Source organism: Triturus cristatus, chromosome 1_2 (assembly GCF_964204655.1).
Source record: "Triturus cristatus chromosome 1_2, aTriCri1.1, whole genome shotgun sequence".
Classification (NCBI taxonomy): domain Eukaryota; kingdom Metazoa; phylum Chordata; class Amphibia; order Caudata; family Salamandridae; genus Triturus; species Triturus cristatus.
In genome coordinates, this window is record NC_140580.1 from 662,616,943 (window position 1) to 662,631,801 (window position 14,859).

Here is a 14,859-nt window from a genome sequence, read left to right on the forward strand (position 1 = left end):
GATAAGGGATTGTGTAACCACCTTGGTCCTCAACCACCAAGCATATAAAAGATATCTGGTTAAAGTAAAAACAAGCCATTTGGTAGTGATGGAGCTAAATACATGCAAAGCTTCTAAGGGGCAGGAAAATGACAACACCCGGCATGCAGGAGCAATCAGTTTTTTCCTCAAAGTAGCATATACAGGGCAGAAAAACAAATAATGATCAAGGGTTTCAACAGCAGAGTTACAGGACTGACACATAGGAGTCATAGATGAATTTGTCTATCTGCTTCTAATAGCATTTAACGGAAGAGTACCAAATCTGAACTGTATATAAAGTGTACATGCCTGCGATGGTTCTACATCGTCCATATACGTTTCAAAACAAACAACTTTTAACATTTAAAAAATGTGTAGTTCGAGTGCCTAATGACCTGGGTTCAGTGCAACCAGTATTAATAAAATTCCAGTACGTAGATATCAACTGGGGGATCATTTTTTTTTTGTTATGGAACATGGATTGTCCCACAGAATACCTAACCCTAATTTAAAAAGCCACACCTTAACTTTCCCAAACCAGGGCCAAATAACTTTTTTCTTTTGGAGAGCTAGTAATTCTACTACAGCATCTTTTATGGGTATTTGGGGATTACTAACACGGAGTCTCACCCAGAACAAAAGCACCCTCAGGACAGCACAATGGGAGATCGATTTTAACCCAAAGTCGAGGCGTAATGGCAATAGGGGTGTATTCTTCTGAATATTTATAAGAGCTCTTAAAATTTTATTTTCAGCAACCTCCAATTGTTTTAAATCCGCAAGACCACATAGTTCTGCCCCGTATAGTGCTGCGCCCAGGCCTTTTGCCCTATGTATTTCTAACATAGTGGAAATAGGGCGAAACGCTGAGCGTTTGGCTCTTTTCACTAATGCACAATCCACATGTTGAAGCGTCAAGGTACTTTTCAAAATTTGAGGGGACCATGCCAGATTGTCACTAATTCTAACACCTAGGTAATCAAAGGCATTGACCTACTCAGTGTTGGCCTTCCAACAGTACTTTCCCCGTGGCAGATTTATGGGGATTGAAAACCATATACTTGGTTTTCGTACAGTTAATTATCAAACCCCGGGATTGCCAGCGTCAGAGAAAACATTCTGAACGCCCATTGGCGTTTTAGATATTCGTAACGTATCATCGGCAAACAGGAGTTGATAGTATTTGCTCGCCTCCCAGTTTCGGTGGGTCACCTCCAGTCGTACAACTCATTTATTAGCTCATTCATGAATAAGGTAAACATAGTTGGAGCCAGCACACACCCCTGGCACACTCCTTTCCCAATTAAAATGTTTTCAGACAACCTCCCATCTTGGCTCCATCTGACTCTGGCATAATTATCGTGATGTAACCTGGTTGAAAGATGGAGTAGGGCAGGGGGAAGGCCCATGTCTCTCAGGTTAGTCCAGAGCTTAGTGCGATCGATGGAGTCAAAAGCAGTTTTGAGGTCAACAAAAACTACATAGAGGTGGCCCTTCTTAAGTTTAACCTCTTTCCAGTTGAGCATTAAAAACCAAATCACTTAATCCAGTGTGCTGGTAGCAGCTCTGAATCCCGACAAAGTATGTTATTTTCCTCTGCCCAATTTTGGATGTGTGTTAAAATTAGTGTACCAAAGATTTTTTGTGACATATATGAGGCTGATGGGCCTATAGTTTGCAGGGTCCCCTTTTTTGAATATTGGGATTATTTCGGCACCCTTCCATGTAGCTGGGATCACACCTCCACGAGTAATGGCATTAAAAACTGAGTGCAGCAGAGGGCCCCAGATATTGGCTTCCGATTTATATAGGTCACCCGGGAGTGTGTCTAACCCAGGGGCTTTGCCAGTTTGGAGAGAAGTAATTGCATTTTTAACTTCCACAAGGGAAAAACTCACTTCCTCGTTACAAACGCATCATTGCAAACCCTAGGTTTGTCCCCTGCATCACCCCCAACCTCACCATTCTCCTCAGAGTATAGTGCCTGAAAATACTCTTTCCAAGTATGTGGATGTATATGGAAATAGTTTCAACAACCTGGTAAGTAACTCCCTTGAAGAAGAGATGCCAGGATAACTGGGAATCCTTTAACCTAGAAGCCTCAACTAGGGTGTGCCAACTGTTTCCCAATTGCGTATGGCTTCCCTTTGAGTGCTCTTATAGGACTTCCTTTTGATCTGCATCTTCAGCCTCCTTCCCCTCCTTTACAACCTCCATGAGTTCTGCTCTTGACTTCCTACAATCCTTATTGTACCAAACAGCATTTTTACATTTTCGAGGAAGTGACACTCCCTGGCTCCAAAAATAGGGCGAGATATTATTCGTGAGATCTTGGTAGCTGGCTAAAATAGCATCATTTAGGCAAGCTTTAGACTTCCTCACAAGAAACTGCACCACTTCTTTATAAACTTCCGGAAGGAGCTTGCCATCGGCAACTAAGTTAGCCCACTTAATTCTCCTATTGTTAGTTGTTACTACCTGAGCCGTTGTTAGACTTTGCTGGGGGCCTTAGAACCAGTAGCCCTGTAAAGCTTAAGAGTAGAGCGTTGTGGTCGCTATCATTTCGGTTTAATATGGCTATATCACTTACTTGTGGCCAGAGATCGACCAAGATGTAATCTATTCTACTTCTAGAGCTCCCCCTCTTAAATGAGTAATCTGCACTACGGTCTGAGAGAGTCCTCTCGTTACATGCCCGCACCCCCTGTGCAAGAGTGAACGATAACACTTTCTGCGCTACACAAGTCGATCTTTTAAGTGTTGGAATTTAGAGCCTTTTGATGCCTCTAGCTTCTTCTTCCTCCTCACGGACTAATTCCTGCATATAGTCCACCGGTGCATATGCAGTATTACAATCTCCAGCAATAATGAGGTGGCTTTCATTGTTGTCTGATTCAAGAAAATTAATTAACGTTGTCATGGTGTCTGAGGGTTTGTGTGGACTTTTAAACCTATTGTAAAAGTTAAAAATCCTAACATGGATCCCTTTGAGCGAGGCCGTGTCAATGGCCAGAATCTCCTGGGAGTCTACATCTAGATGCTTTATTTTACAAGCGAGTGTTGTTTTAGCCCAGATCAACATGCCTCCTGTGTGTCTACCAGACGAATGTTTTGCTTCTATGCTAAAAAGAGGTGAAGCCCACCTTAAGGATCGGTTTGATAGCCCAGGTTTCTTGAAAAAGACACCCATGACAATTGTCCGCAAGACTACCCCACTCAGGATCATTGAGTTTAGAACGCAGCCCTGCAATGTTCCATGAGAGAATATATAGCTGCTGATCAATAGGGGATCCACCCTTCCATAACTGACTTACTACAGGGCTAGCCTTTGTTGTACATGTGGGGATTACCCTACTGTCAGAAGGGCTAAGTGGAGCATAAATCTCTGATTCATTAGGGTGGGAAAGTATCAACACCTCTGCTAGCGAGCCAGCCTGAGTGGGGCCCTAAGGTATCGCGAGGGCGTCTTATCTGAGGTCCAGTCAGTCTAGTTTGTCCATAACTGATAATGCCTCATATCTGTTGCTAATCTCAATAGGGGGTAGTACCTATCTCATCTGGTCATGTCGGTCTGGGATTTTTTAAGTGTGGTAAGCCTCTAGGAAAAAGGTGTCTTAAAAAGCCAGCAGCATTATGCCTATCCCCTGGGCTGAACTCCTTCTGAGCCAATTGCTCCCGCTCCTAATTATAGACCCTGCAAGTTCCGGACTTCGACATCTTATAACAACACAATCTCTGTTGATGGACTTGCGTAGGGGACCTACCCAACCTACTCTTCTTATCATCAGTATGTCTTTGTAATTTGAATTATCATACTCCTCCGAGCGGGATAGCCAGTGACAACCTTGGGTCATATTATCAAGACAGACGATAAAATTATCGCCGCATTAGCAGCAGAAAACTGCCGCTAAAACGGCGATAATGGGCTTGATAATGTGCTCTATGGAATTCCAATAGAAGCCCATGTTAGATGTGGACAGCTAACCTGAGCTTCAATTGGAATTCTATAGAGCATATTATCAAGCCCATTATCGCTGTTTTAGCAGCAGTTTTCTGCCGCTAAAGCGGCAATAATTGTATCGCCTGTCTTGATATGCCCCCTTATTTTTAAGTCTCGCCTGACCCAGCACATGTGCTGGTCTGGCGAGACTTATTGAGAGGGCTTCAAAAAGTGCTACCAGGCCAGCCTAGAGCTACAGTGCATGTGCGCGGGCGCTTTACTGCAATTACTTTCACGGCCGCTTTGATGTTTGATCGCGATCACTTTCGCGGCCGCTTTGCATAGCCAATGGGACCTTATAAGTATTTAGTTATGCAACTGTTGCATGGCTAAACACTTATAAGGTCCCAAAGGTGAGACCTATTGGCTATGGCAATGCTTGTTTAACGGGACAACAGACTCTTGGGAAGTGTCCTGAAGGGACGTTAGTGAGTATAGCAACATAAGGACGACATTCCAGGGGTAGATAGAGGATAGCCTTGTGTGGTTGATTAGTAGGGAAGGCCACAGTGTTTGTTTGACTGGATAAGTGCCTGAAAGGGCCGTTCCCCTTTCGATAACCATCAGAAAACTGAATGTCTAACCTAGGCCTACCAACAGTAGCTCTACTGTCATTTATGAGACTAGTATGCTCTGGGACCCTATTTCCACAGTTAGCCTCCCCTGTGGTATTCCCTGGCTGGATATCTCTGGGCTTGTTGTAGGCTAAGGCATCATTACTAGTTATGTTAGAAGTGCTCTTATATCCTGCAAGTGCATTATCTGAAGTTAGCAAGGTTTCAACCTGTGAAGAAACGGCTACCTTCCCCTCACCCGAAATAGTCTTTGGGGGATTATTCATGGGATTGGTGGGACCTGCACCATGACCTTTTCTTAATAAATCCTCCATAGCTATACCCTGTCCTGCAGTTTCTCAAGAGGGGCTGTTACTTTTGTGTGGTGCATCTAGACCCGAACCCTCCTCTACAGTAACAGCAAACTGAAGAGTCTCAATTTGGCGCTTAATTTTTTTCTATAAGTGTCCAGGTGTTCTAGACGGCCCTGGAGTAAGGCAAAACTATTGTCTTTAAGATCTTAATCCATGCGAGAGCAATATCCAGAACAGTCTGACAATAAGAGGAGCAGCAACCCCAGGCGCACTGCATGTTGAATAACATCAGCCTTTCTGCTGATGGAGCTGGTTTGTATCGCCTCCGAATTAGCGTGCCAAGGCCAATTTTTTGGGTTTAGGTTTTTGGGTGCCTGCACCCCTCCTTCCCTTCACTGGTGGCTCTCTGTTTGTCCTCACAATGGGGTTTAGAAATCCATAACCGAGTGGCTATACTTGGCACGTTTAAGGTGTCTATGGTGGAAACTTCCAGGTCAGGTACGGAAAAAGACCGAAGTTGGCCTTGTGAGGTAGGGGACGAACAAGTTTGAGAGGCACCACCCAAGCAAATAGAACCTAATGAGGAGCGCCTCTGTAAGGACAATGGTTCGAGGGACAATCGCCTCTGCTGCGTCAGTTCAATCTCGTGGCTGAGCACTAATTCGGCCCTGACAAAAGCGTCCATGGTTCCCGCTACTCCCTTACGTTTGCTTATTGTGGAGACAAGAGTAAACACACCACGGGCACAACAATTAATAAACACGGCGAGAATATGCCAAAGTATCTGGAATTGTGGAGCCAAAATCTAATATCCCGTTGTTGGAGGGATGGACCGGACCAGCCCAGCCTCCTTCGGTCTCGTCCTGTGCTGCGGGAGCCCACTGTTGTTTTTAAGGCGCCTCCAGGCGCGGAATGCGGTCGTCGGTGGTGGCGGCGTCCTCAAGGCAGTGGCAGCAGCAGAATAACGTCCTTCCTGTGCTGTGGGAGCCCACTGTTGTATTTAATGCACCTCTGTGCTCAGAATGTGGGCGTCGGTGGTGGTGACGTCAGCAAGGGAGCCTGGGACTTTGAGTCCTAACGGCGGTGGCAGTGGCAGCAGCAGAATAATGGGCTTCACGCGCTCCCACCGTAGACCTTAAACACCCCCCCCCCCCCCTTATAATATGTATGCTAACCTTAACTTCTCTCTAAATGTGTTATTTTCGGCAAATATGTTACAGTTGTGACTAACACTGAGTAGGTATGATTAAGTCGAACTTTCCATTTTAAAGGCATTTGATTTGCTTAGATCGGCATAAAATGTGTCACTTTCATAGCATATGCAGTTAAAGTTCAGTAAGCAAATTTTCATTCAGTTCCGTGCAAGTTAAAAGGATGGTCAACAAGCATTTACAATGCAATGGTCTCGGCAATATTATAGGTAGAGCTATTGGTATTGCTCATTATTTTTTTAATCATTTTTGTATCCCTAAATAAATGGCATTGTCATTTCTATCGGCATTAGCTTTTTATTTTTTGCATATGTGATACCTATTGCATTAGCAGAGAGAGAGTGAGGTATTGAAATAGAGTGAGGTAGTGAGAGAGAGAGTGAGGTAGAGAGGGATGTTGTGAGGTAGTGATACATAAGCATAGAGTGATGTGATGTAGTGAGAGAGAGGTAGTGAAAGAGAGAGTGAAAGTGAGTTAGTGAGATAGAAAGAGTGAGGTAGTGAGATAGAGAGTGATTGAGGTAGTGAGAGAGTGAGGTTGTGAGCTTCTAATTCTGAACTCTGCATCTTATTAATTTTCGGTCAATGCATATACGCTGTTCTCTTGAACCTACTCTGCACATTTCTTTGAAACCTCGCTGATGTGCAAATAAGAATTATTTTTGCTGAAAGTTTTCACAGATTGTCTACGCACAACATAGCTTAAACAGTAAAATTGCATGTTAGTGGGTACGTTTGTGGCTAATTCAATTGAAAATGTGCTGTTTATAAATGTCATTGATCTATCATATCATGCTTTAGTAATGTATTTATTACAAATACGTTTTTAAACATGAACCTAAAAAAACATTCCTGCCCCCATCCGGATGACAACACTATCAGTGACCTAAGAGGCAAGTCAGGGGTCATGTCTACCCTATATCAGGGCTAGATTCTTATACTTGGAGCAAAAGTTTAGTCTATTAAATCAAACAACAGAGTTTTTTTAACAGAATTGCGGAACTTGCATACTTGAAGGTGCCCTCATATGTGATAATGAAGAAAAAGGCAGCTCTATAAAGCAATATGCTTCCCTGGGATTACACAATTTGAAACCAGTTTTTTTAATCAAGTACATTAGTTAGGTTGAGTAGATGATTCATGTCACTAGACCTGCAGGTCTGGTAACATTTTCAGGATTTTCAAAGGCCTGACTAAATACTCAAGCTCCTCGGTGAAGCAACCGTATAGAGAAGCTAAAATCATTGCCTTCCTCCGGTTCATCACTGGCACTGCTTCCGGTTTCGGACTTTAGTGTGAAAAATCATTCAGAGTTTTAGTCTTATTTTGTTTTTACCAAAGTAATTGGATAAACCATAAAAATGTATGACATGAAAAATGTGCACAGAAGACCGTGTAAATATTGCAGCTTCTATATACATATGGATGTTTGTATAGAGGGACGTACGTAATCAATCAGGTAAAACTTTACCAAGCATTATATATATTTAAATATTTTAAACATATCCCCTTCCCAGTCCTTCTCCGTCTGATCTCAATCCTCATAGTACTTTGGACTCCGAAACATCCTTCTCAATCTTTCCCCCCCCCTCCTTTAAACCACAAAAAAACTCACTACTTCCCCCTTTCAAATCCACTCGTTTCATTCTTTCCCTATCCAAACACTCCTAAACACAAAAAATTAAAAGCACAATCCTGAAACAATACACCAGTAACACACTAGGAAAAAAAAAACACAAAAATATACTAATTACTAATCTTGAGTTCTGGAGTAGCGTCCTACTCGCCGCAAAATAAGCGCTTCAATGCCTCGCAAGAGGTCATAAGCGCTATATGAACACAATTACAACCTGAAGACAACGGTATGTAGGTGGAAAGCTAGGGGCTTGAAACAGTGTCCCTAATGACCTAGGGGTAGGCGGGGGGCATGAGACCCTGCAAGTATTAAACTGCACATTCTCAAGTAAGGCAGATCCCAGCCACTCACCCTTCCTCTGCGATGTGTGCTTCCCGGGCAGCCCGTTGTTGTAAGGCATCCATATTTTCTTGAGCGGGTTCTTAGTGAGCTTCCGTGGCGACACCGCTATCCTCGCCTATGCAGTGCAGCTCCTACTGACACTCCTGGCTGCCACGCTCCCTTCTGTGCAGCTGCAGAGACTGTTTACTACCCACAGCTTGGCGCCGTGTTAGCTCCTAGGACAGCCCACTCCAGCGGCGCGGAGGCAGGCAGTCGACACGGAGAGAGAGGGCTGGCTGAGCACAGAAGCGTCAGCGGCGTAGACACTCACGGCTGAGATGGAACAAGCGACACTGCTTCAGTGATTCGTCTTCAAATGAGAATTCCTCCCATCGTTTTGACGCATAAGTTCTAGATATACATTTATTTGATACTGCATGATTTCGTTAGCAAAATCATAAATGGAGAACATATATGATACTTTTTAAACTAGGTTATCCGATGAAGGCCAGTGATCACGCGTTTGTTTTTCTAACATTTGAATCTACAGAACTCCTTACTGAACGCGGCAGAAACGACCTTTAGACATGGCCGCGCCTTGCTAGACCTGAAACGTTCAGGTCCCAAATGGGGGCGTTACCAACCATCGTTCCTTTTGTGTGTCTGTACCCAAACAGCGAGATATGAAGGGCTGCTAGAGGCGAAGGCGATGCAGTTATTGCTACAACACTGAAATTAATTGCTCCTTTTGAACACTACACTCTGGAGTTCCCCGAACGATTTGAAAGTCATAGCGTCTTTTTTTAAGCTTAAAAAATACTTCGTAGGCAATGTACTATTCATAGGCATTGTTACCTGAAAGGTCGACTGTTTGTTTACCGCTTTCCATTTAGATGAAATTAACAGAATCCTCTTTAAGAGTAGTGCAACGCAAGAGTCGAATATCGATTTAATGTTTTTTCCTTATTTCTGTACATAACTGCTATACTGAATCCCGGTGGACATGTATTTCCTCTTATTAAAAGACATTTTAAGAGTATACCCTACCGGCTCTGCCGCCAAAGGGACGGACTATTTAACGGCTTTTACTAATAATTAAGTGCAATTACCGTTGAATGGAACAGAAACCTACGACTCTGCCCGAAAATGGCTGACCCGTTTACAAAAAAAACAGCCGCAGTCTTCTTATATAACATAGTGGTTAGTATGTGCAGAAGGCTTTGAACAATTTGGGAACGAGGAATAATTGACTAAAATCGACCAGCTCTGCCTCACTATGTGAATCAGAGCGACAACGAGCAGCATCACTGTTGCCGCATTAAACAAGCACACGACCGCCTTTCTCCGAGGCGAAGCAGAAATGCCTCGGAGAAAGGCAGCGGCGTTTCCAGATTCAGGGGCGTGTTTTGCTTTTCTCTCCTCTTGCCATTGGCTGGAGGAGATAATTAGAAAAGTTGCAAAAAAAACATGCCCCGAATCCGAAAAGGACGGGACCTGTTTGGAGTGACGGACCTCTTCTCCAATGGCTGGCCAGCATTCAAGAGGCCAGCCAATGGAGAAGAGGGGCGGGTTCAAGCCCCTCTTCTCCAAGTCGTCATATCTCACGAGCGAGACTGCGCAAGTGCAGCCTTCGCTAGCCGAGACCTAAAAAGCGTGTTTCACTCTTTAGCGCCCTTAGGATCTGTGCGCATCGCAACAGAAAACAGCACTGAACGGACATGCTAAGCTCTGCATGAATATACAGCTTTAAACAGAAAGCCTGCTCCCCCTTCAGTAGTTTTTTTTGTTTCAATTTACTGATTTTCAAGATATGCACGGCCAGTGAGGCCGACAAATATGAAAAACATGAAAAGATGTAGAATAAACGTAAAAACCTGCACATTTCGCCCCCTCCGAGTCTGGCACTAGGATAGAAAGAAAGTCTCGTAACCAGAGCACCTGGTCCCTTCCTCTCAGACCCCATCCAAGCCTATAAACATACGACTTAGTTGTGTAGAGCGGACAGGTTCCAACAAAATGGCCTGGTAATCTGCCCATGCCTGCCAAATCTTCGTATGTTTCCGTCTACAGCCCCAGGCCTTCTACACTGCCACCTCCAAGCCCTTGCAATGATCCATGTCACTTTTCCAACTCGCCAGGGACATGGGCGGGAATGTTCCATGGCCTTCCACTCTCTTGCTACATATCATTCAGCCAGAGTCAAACCCAGGAATAATGAGAGCTCAAAACGAGTACTTCCCTGGGTAATGCAAGAGTATGAGTTTCAGGTCCATTGTGACTGTCGCGTTCAAGACCCCACCAAAACAGGATGTCATCCCATGCCAGAACCGATCTAATGCAGGGCACCCCATACCAGAAGCAGAAATGTACCATCCTCCACAGCACAGCGAAGACAGGCCGGACAGGCGATCACCCTTATTCGCCACAACCACTGACCGGATCAGCCCACGTCTGGCTGCAATGTCCGCAGCTCTAGGCACCTCCAGAGCCTCAGTCCAATCCTTGTCCTCCTCATCTCCCAGGCCGGGAGAGCAATGAAGGTGTTCACGTGATTAAAGAAGTGTCTGGGAAATCTTTGCAACCTTGTGGTCACCCAGGTCCTCCATAATAAGTTTGCCCGCAAAAGAGTTAAACTCAGGAAGGTTAGAAAGGGTAGCAACATACGTGGTCAATGTATGGCGAAGTTGAAGGTAACAACAAGCATTTGCAGTGCAATAGGACTCGCAACTGCGATATTTTGAGGTAGTGTAAAAGGCAATGCCTTTTGTCTGTTTAAAAAAACCTTCAATAATATTAGGCATGGTCTTTTACAATACTAATAGGTCAATGTTTCTAAAATGCGAGACCTATTGCATTACAAATGCTTGTTTTTAATAGATGCATTGTCCCGTAAGAAGGAGCATGCAATAAGGAATTGCTGAGCCCAGGGGGCACTTCCTGTCAGGATAAACTGTACAGAGCCAGCTTAATCTAATCAGTAGGGCGCTGACGATACAACAGAATGCGCTAAACAGACCCTGTCAAAACAAGAACTAGTTAATTAGGAACATACATAGCAAGCATCGAGCCTCTACCAGACACTACAATGAATTCACACCACTCAGTTTGTGGGAGTGAGTAGAATTAAAACCCGTTGGTCAGAGTTCGAATCCGGTGATGGACAAATTAGCATCTTATTTTTCTGCGTCAGTGTAGTAGGGAACTAAGGGGCATATTAACAAGTAACAGGGAAAATTAACGCTAAGGGAACTTAGCGTTCATTTTTTTAACACCTGCTATCGCTGGATAATATCACCTGGTTATCTCGTTATTAACAACGCTAACTGCCTAGGCGATAAAAAAAAAAAAATCCAGCAATAGCAGCATTTTGGGAGGTTATCGCTGGTAATGCAGCGATAAAACTACAAGGATAGGGATATCCTTGTTGATAGCCCTTGGTGGACTTAGCCATGTAATCCACCTCCCATTGGATGACATGGCTAAGTCTGAAAATTAGCAGACGTAAAAAAGCAGTGTTAACCGTGGTTAGCACTGCTTTTTTTGTATCTAACAGGGTTAGCAGAACGCTTGATAATAGGAGAATTGGCACTTAGCCACATTTCTCCTATTATTTTGCTCTGGAACGCCCACTTTGCATCTCATTAGAGATGCAAATGGAAGCGTAGTGAAAATGGGTGCTAACATGCGATTTTGCATGTTAGCACCCTGTTGTTGATAGGGCGATATTTTTATCGCCGCTTCTTTGGCTTTTAAAGCCGATAAAGCCCTTGTTAATATGCCCCTAAGTAGGTGAGGGATAACATGACCTGACATTTACAGCACTACCAAACTGCACATCTGGATCAGCAAGTTCGAAATTAAATAAAGTACGTGATCATCCTAATCAAAAACTGCAAACGATCAAAAAGCTGTAATACATTCCCTAACACCAGAGCGACAGCCTCTCGAACTGTGAAATTCAAGTCTAAAAGCTGAACTCGGCAGCACTAAAGAGAGGCTGATGACTGAATAACAAGGGATAAAAGGGCCTCGGAAAGAATTAACGGGTTCTTCATGCTATGGGAATTCAGATTTGGCACCAACGTGCGAAATGCAACACAGAGCACTGCCAAAGGTTAGATGAATAGAGATATGAATGCGGCTCGGGTAGCTGTGAAGAAGTAGAAAGTACTTTAACGAAAGGCCTTCGCTCCAAGCAAGGCATAACAAAACTCGCCCGCTGATAGCAATCTATTTTTTCATTACACAATGCCCCGCCTGCATTTTCCACATTGCAAAATGCATTGGCTGCAATTTCCAGTTCCTTGTGTGCGCTCTAGGGAATGTCAAGTTTTTTTTTTTTCCTGAAAGTTTTCACTCATCTTGAAATTAGTTATCAAAATGTATGGATATAAAGGTCCTGTAAACAAACAATTAAAGACAGCCAGACAGATAACATCAATCGTGAACCCAACAAGTTACTTCTCTCTAGCCCTGCCTTCCTCTTACACGAACGCTGTCTGAAATTCCCACAGCTTCTAATGCATGTACCGCTTTCCAGATGCTGCAGTTAAAGGCCAAGGGAAAGTCACTGACGTACAAGAACTTCCGCCAGGGATTGGCAAGCAGCGGCTCGGAAACTCATCGCGGCACACTGACCCGTGTAACTTTGCAGCACATTTGAGTTACATTTAGCAAGAATGCTTGTAACGCCGGTAAAGATTGTGTCATCCGCTGAAAAACATCAAACGGCTGCTAAAAGTGCACAAGCATAAGAGACGCCGTGCACAATCTCCAGTCCAGGTGGGCGAGCCAGAAAGGGAGGAGACCAAAAAGCCTACCTGCAAATGAAATGCAAACGTTTTACATAAAGTGTGACCCGTGCAAATGTAAAGCGGAGGCAGAGCTTCCACCCCACTTCCAAAAGAAAACCGACAATAGATCTCGCAAGCGAGCAGCGCATGCGCTGCAATGCTAGCGAGACCTAAAAATGGCTACAATGTAGTTGGTATTCTGCCTGCAGGTTCTGGATGGACTTAAGAACGGTCCCGCTCGTAATATCTCCCAGTGTAGATATCCTGATGAGATCCCATCTCCTGAAAACCTCCAACGCAGCCACCTGTGGCAACAGACAGCCCCGCCACAGCGGAGTCTACTGAAATTCGCCCCACCCTGTCTGTCAGAGGGAATGTCGCCACAGAGTCAAGACTACTCTTGTCACTGGAGGGAGACCACTGCAATCACCCCTAGCACACAGATATGAATGAAAAGTGTGTGCCCCATCACCATCTTTTCAGACGGGCAAGTATTCAGCTTGGACATCGAACCAATAATCATTAATAACCAGGAGCTGTGACGCCTAATACTACAACTCCATATCTGCTGCAGCAAAACCCCCGCAGTCAGTTCAGTAGTTCTTGAGATATAAAGATTTGAAAAAGGTGCCTAGAGCACTTGAAAGGATTTACACTATGGTATGTATTCACTGTTGGTTTTGTTTCCACCTTTAGCACTGTACGATGAATACATATGAAAACTGGCAAACCTTTAGCATGCTAAGCTTATTCCTAAAATGTAGAACTGTATGTAGATCCACTGGAGAGAAGTCAAATTAAAAAGGGGGCAAAAAAAAAAGGTAATCTGCTAAAAACTAGGCACTATGACAGATTTGCACAAAATTTGGCAGATGTTTAGAAGTATTCGTTTTCTATTAGTATTTCAGTGTAAGAAATTGGGTTATGAGTTGGGGAGTGTGACTATCCACCTCAAGGAATAATCAAAGCCCTTGAGTGCCAACCCCCCTAGCTAAGGCACAGAGCAGACAGATTAACATAGGGCACGTATGAAGTAGTTATGCACTATCAAAAGTTATAAAGTCAAAATAGAAATCCCAAACAGAGTTAGAAAAATGAGATATAAAAATGACAACTACAATAAGGGGAACTGAAGATATGAATTTCAGTTTTAGGTAGAAATAGCACCAAAAAGGATAAAATGCTAATAATCGCCAATTGTCACAGCAGACAGGGACCGAGGCACAATTTGCAGCAGATTGTGGAGGAGCGTGGGTCGGATACACAAACTAGGTTCTTCCTGGTCAAAGATTTTACCTTCAGACTTTAGTACTTCAAATCCCAATCCACTAGAAGAGTGCATTTCTACATACCCTGGGAATTCGAGGCTCAGTGTCTCTGGCAGAGTCCAAAAAGCGGGGTCCGGGTCCCACAAGTCAGTTCCAGCAAAGGCATCTTGTAGTTTGTTGTAACCCTGTTGCTTCAACAGGATAACCGTTTTATGACATTTGAATCCTACTTCTTTGTCCAAGATACATGAGAGAGCAAGACCAGTCCTTTTGGGCTTTTCTAAGGTCACAGACTGCAGGTTAAATCCTCTTCTGATCCTCCTTTTGTCCAGGAGTGTTCTGTAGCATGTGCCTGAAAATGCCACATTTATGCCTGGAATAAGCTTGTGGCTAGGATTGACAGCTGGGCACACCCTAACCAATGGGGTAAATGTATAAGGCCCACCCTACCCACTTTCACCATTTTCATAATGGCACTAGCCTCCAGCCAAACTGAGCTTGGGCTTCGAATGTTGGCGGTGTGTGTGTGTGATAAGTGTACTATGGTCATCCTCCGTGCCCTCCCGCATCTAAAAGCAAAATCCAATTTGAGGCGCCCTCAGAAACCAGCGAGAGAAGTCTGGTAGAACAAAATTAGGGGTTTTCCAACACTGGGTACACAAGAACTGTTTTGGCATCCTGTTTCCCTTCCTTTCAAGAGAGCCTCCAGTGTTATATGTAATACCCAGAGACAAAGGTCTA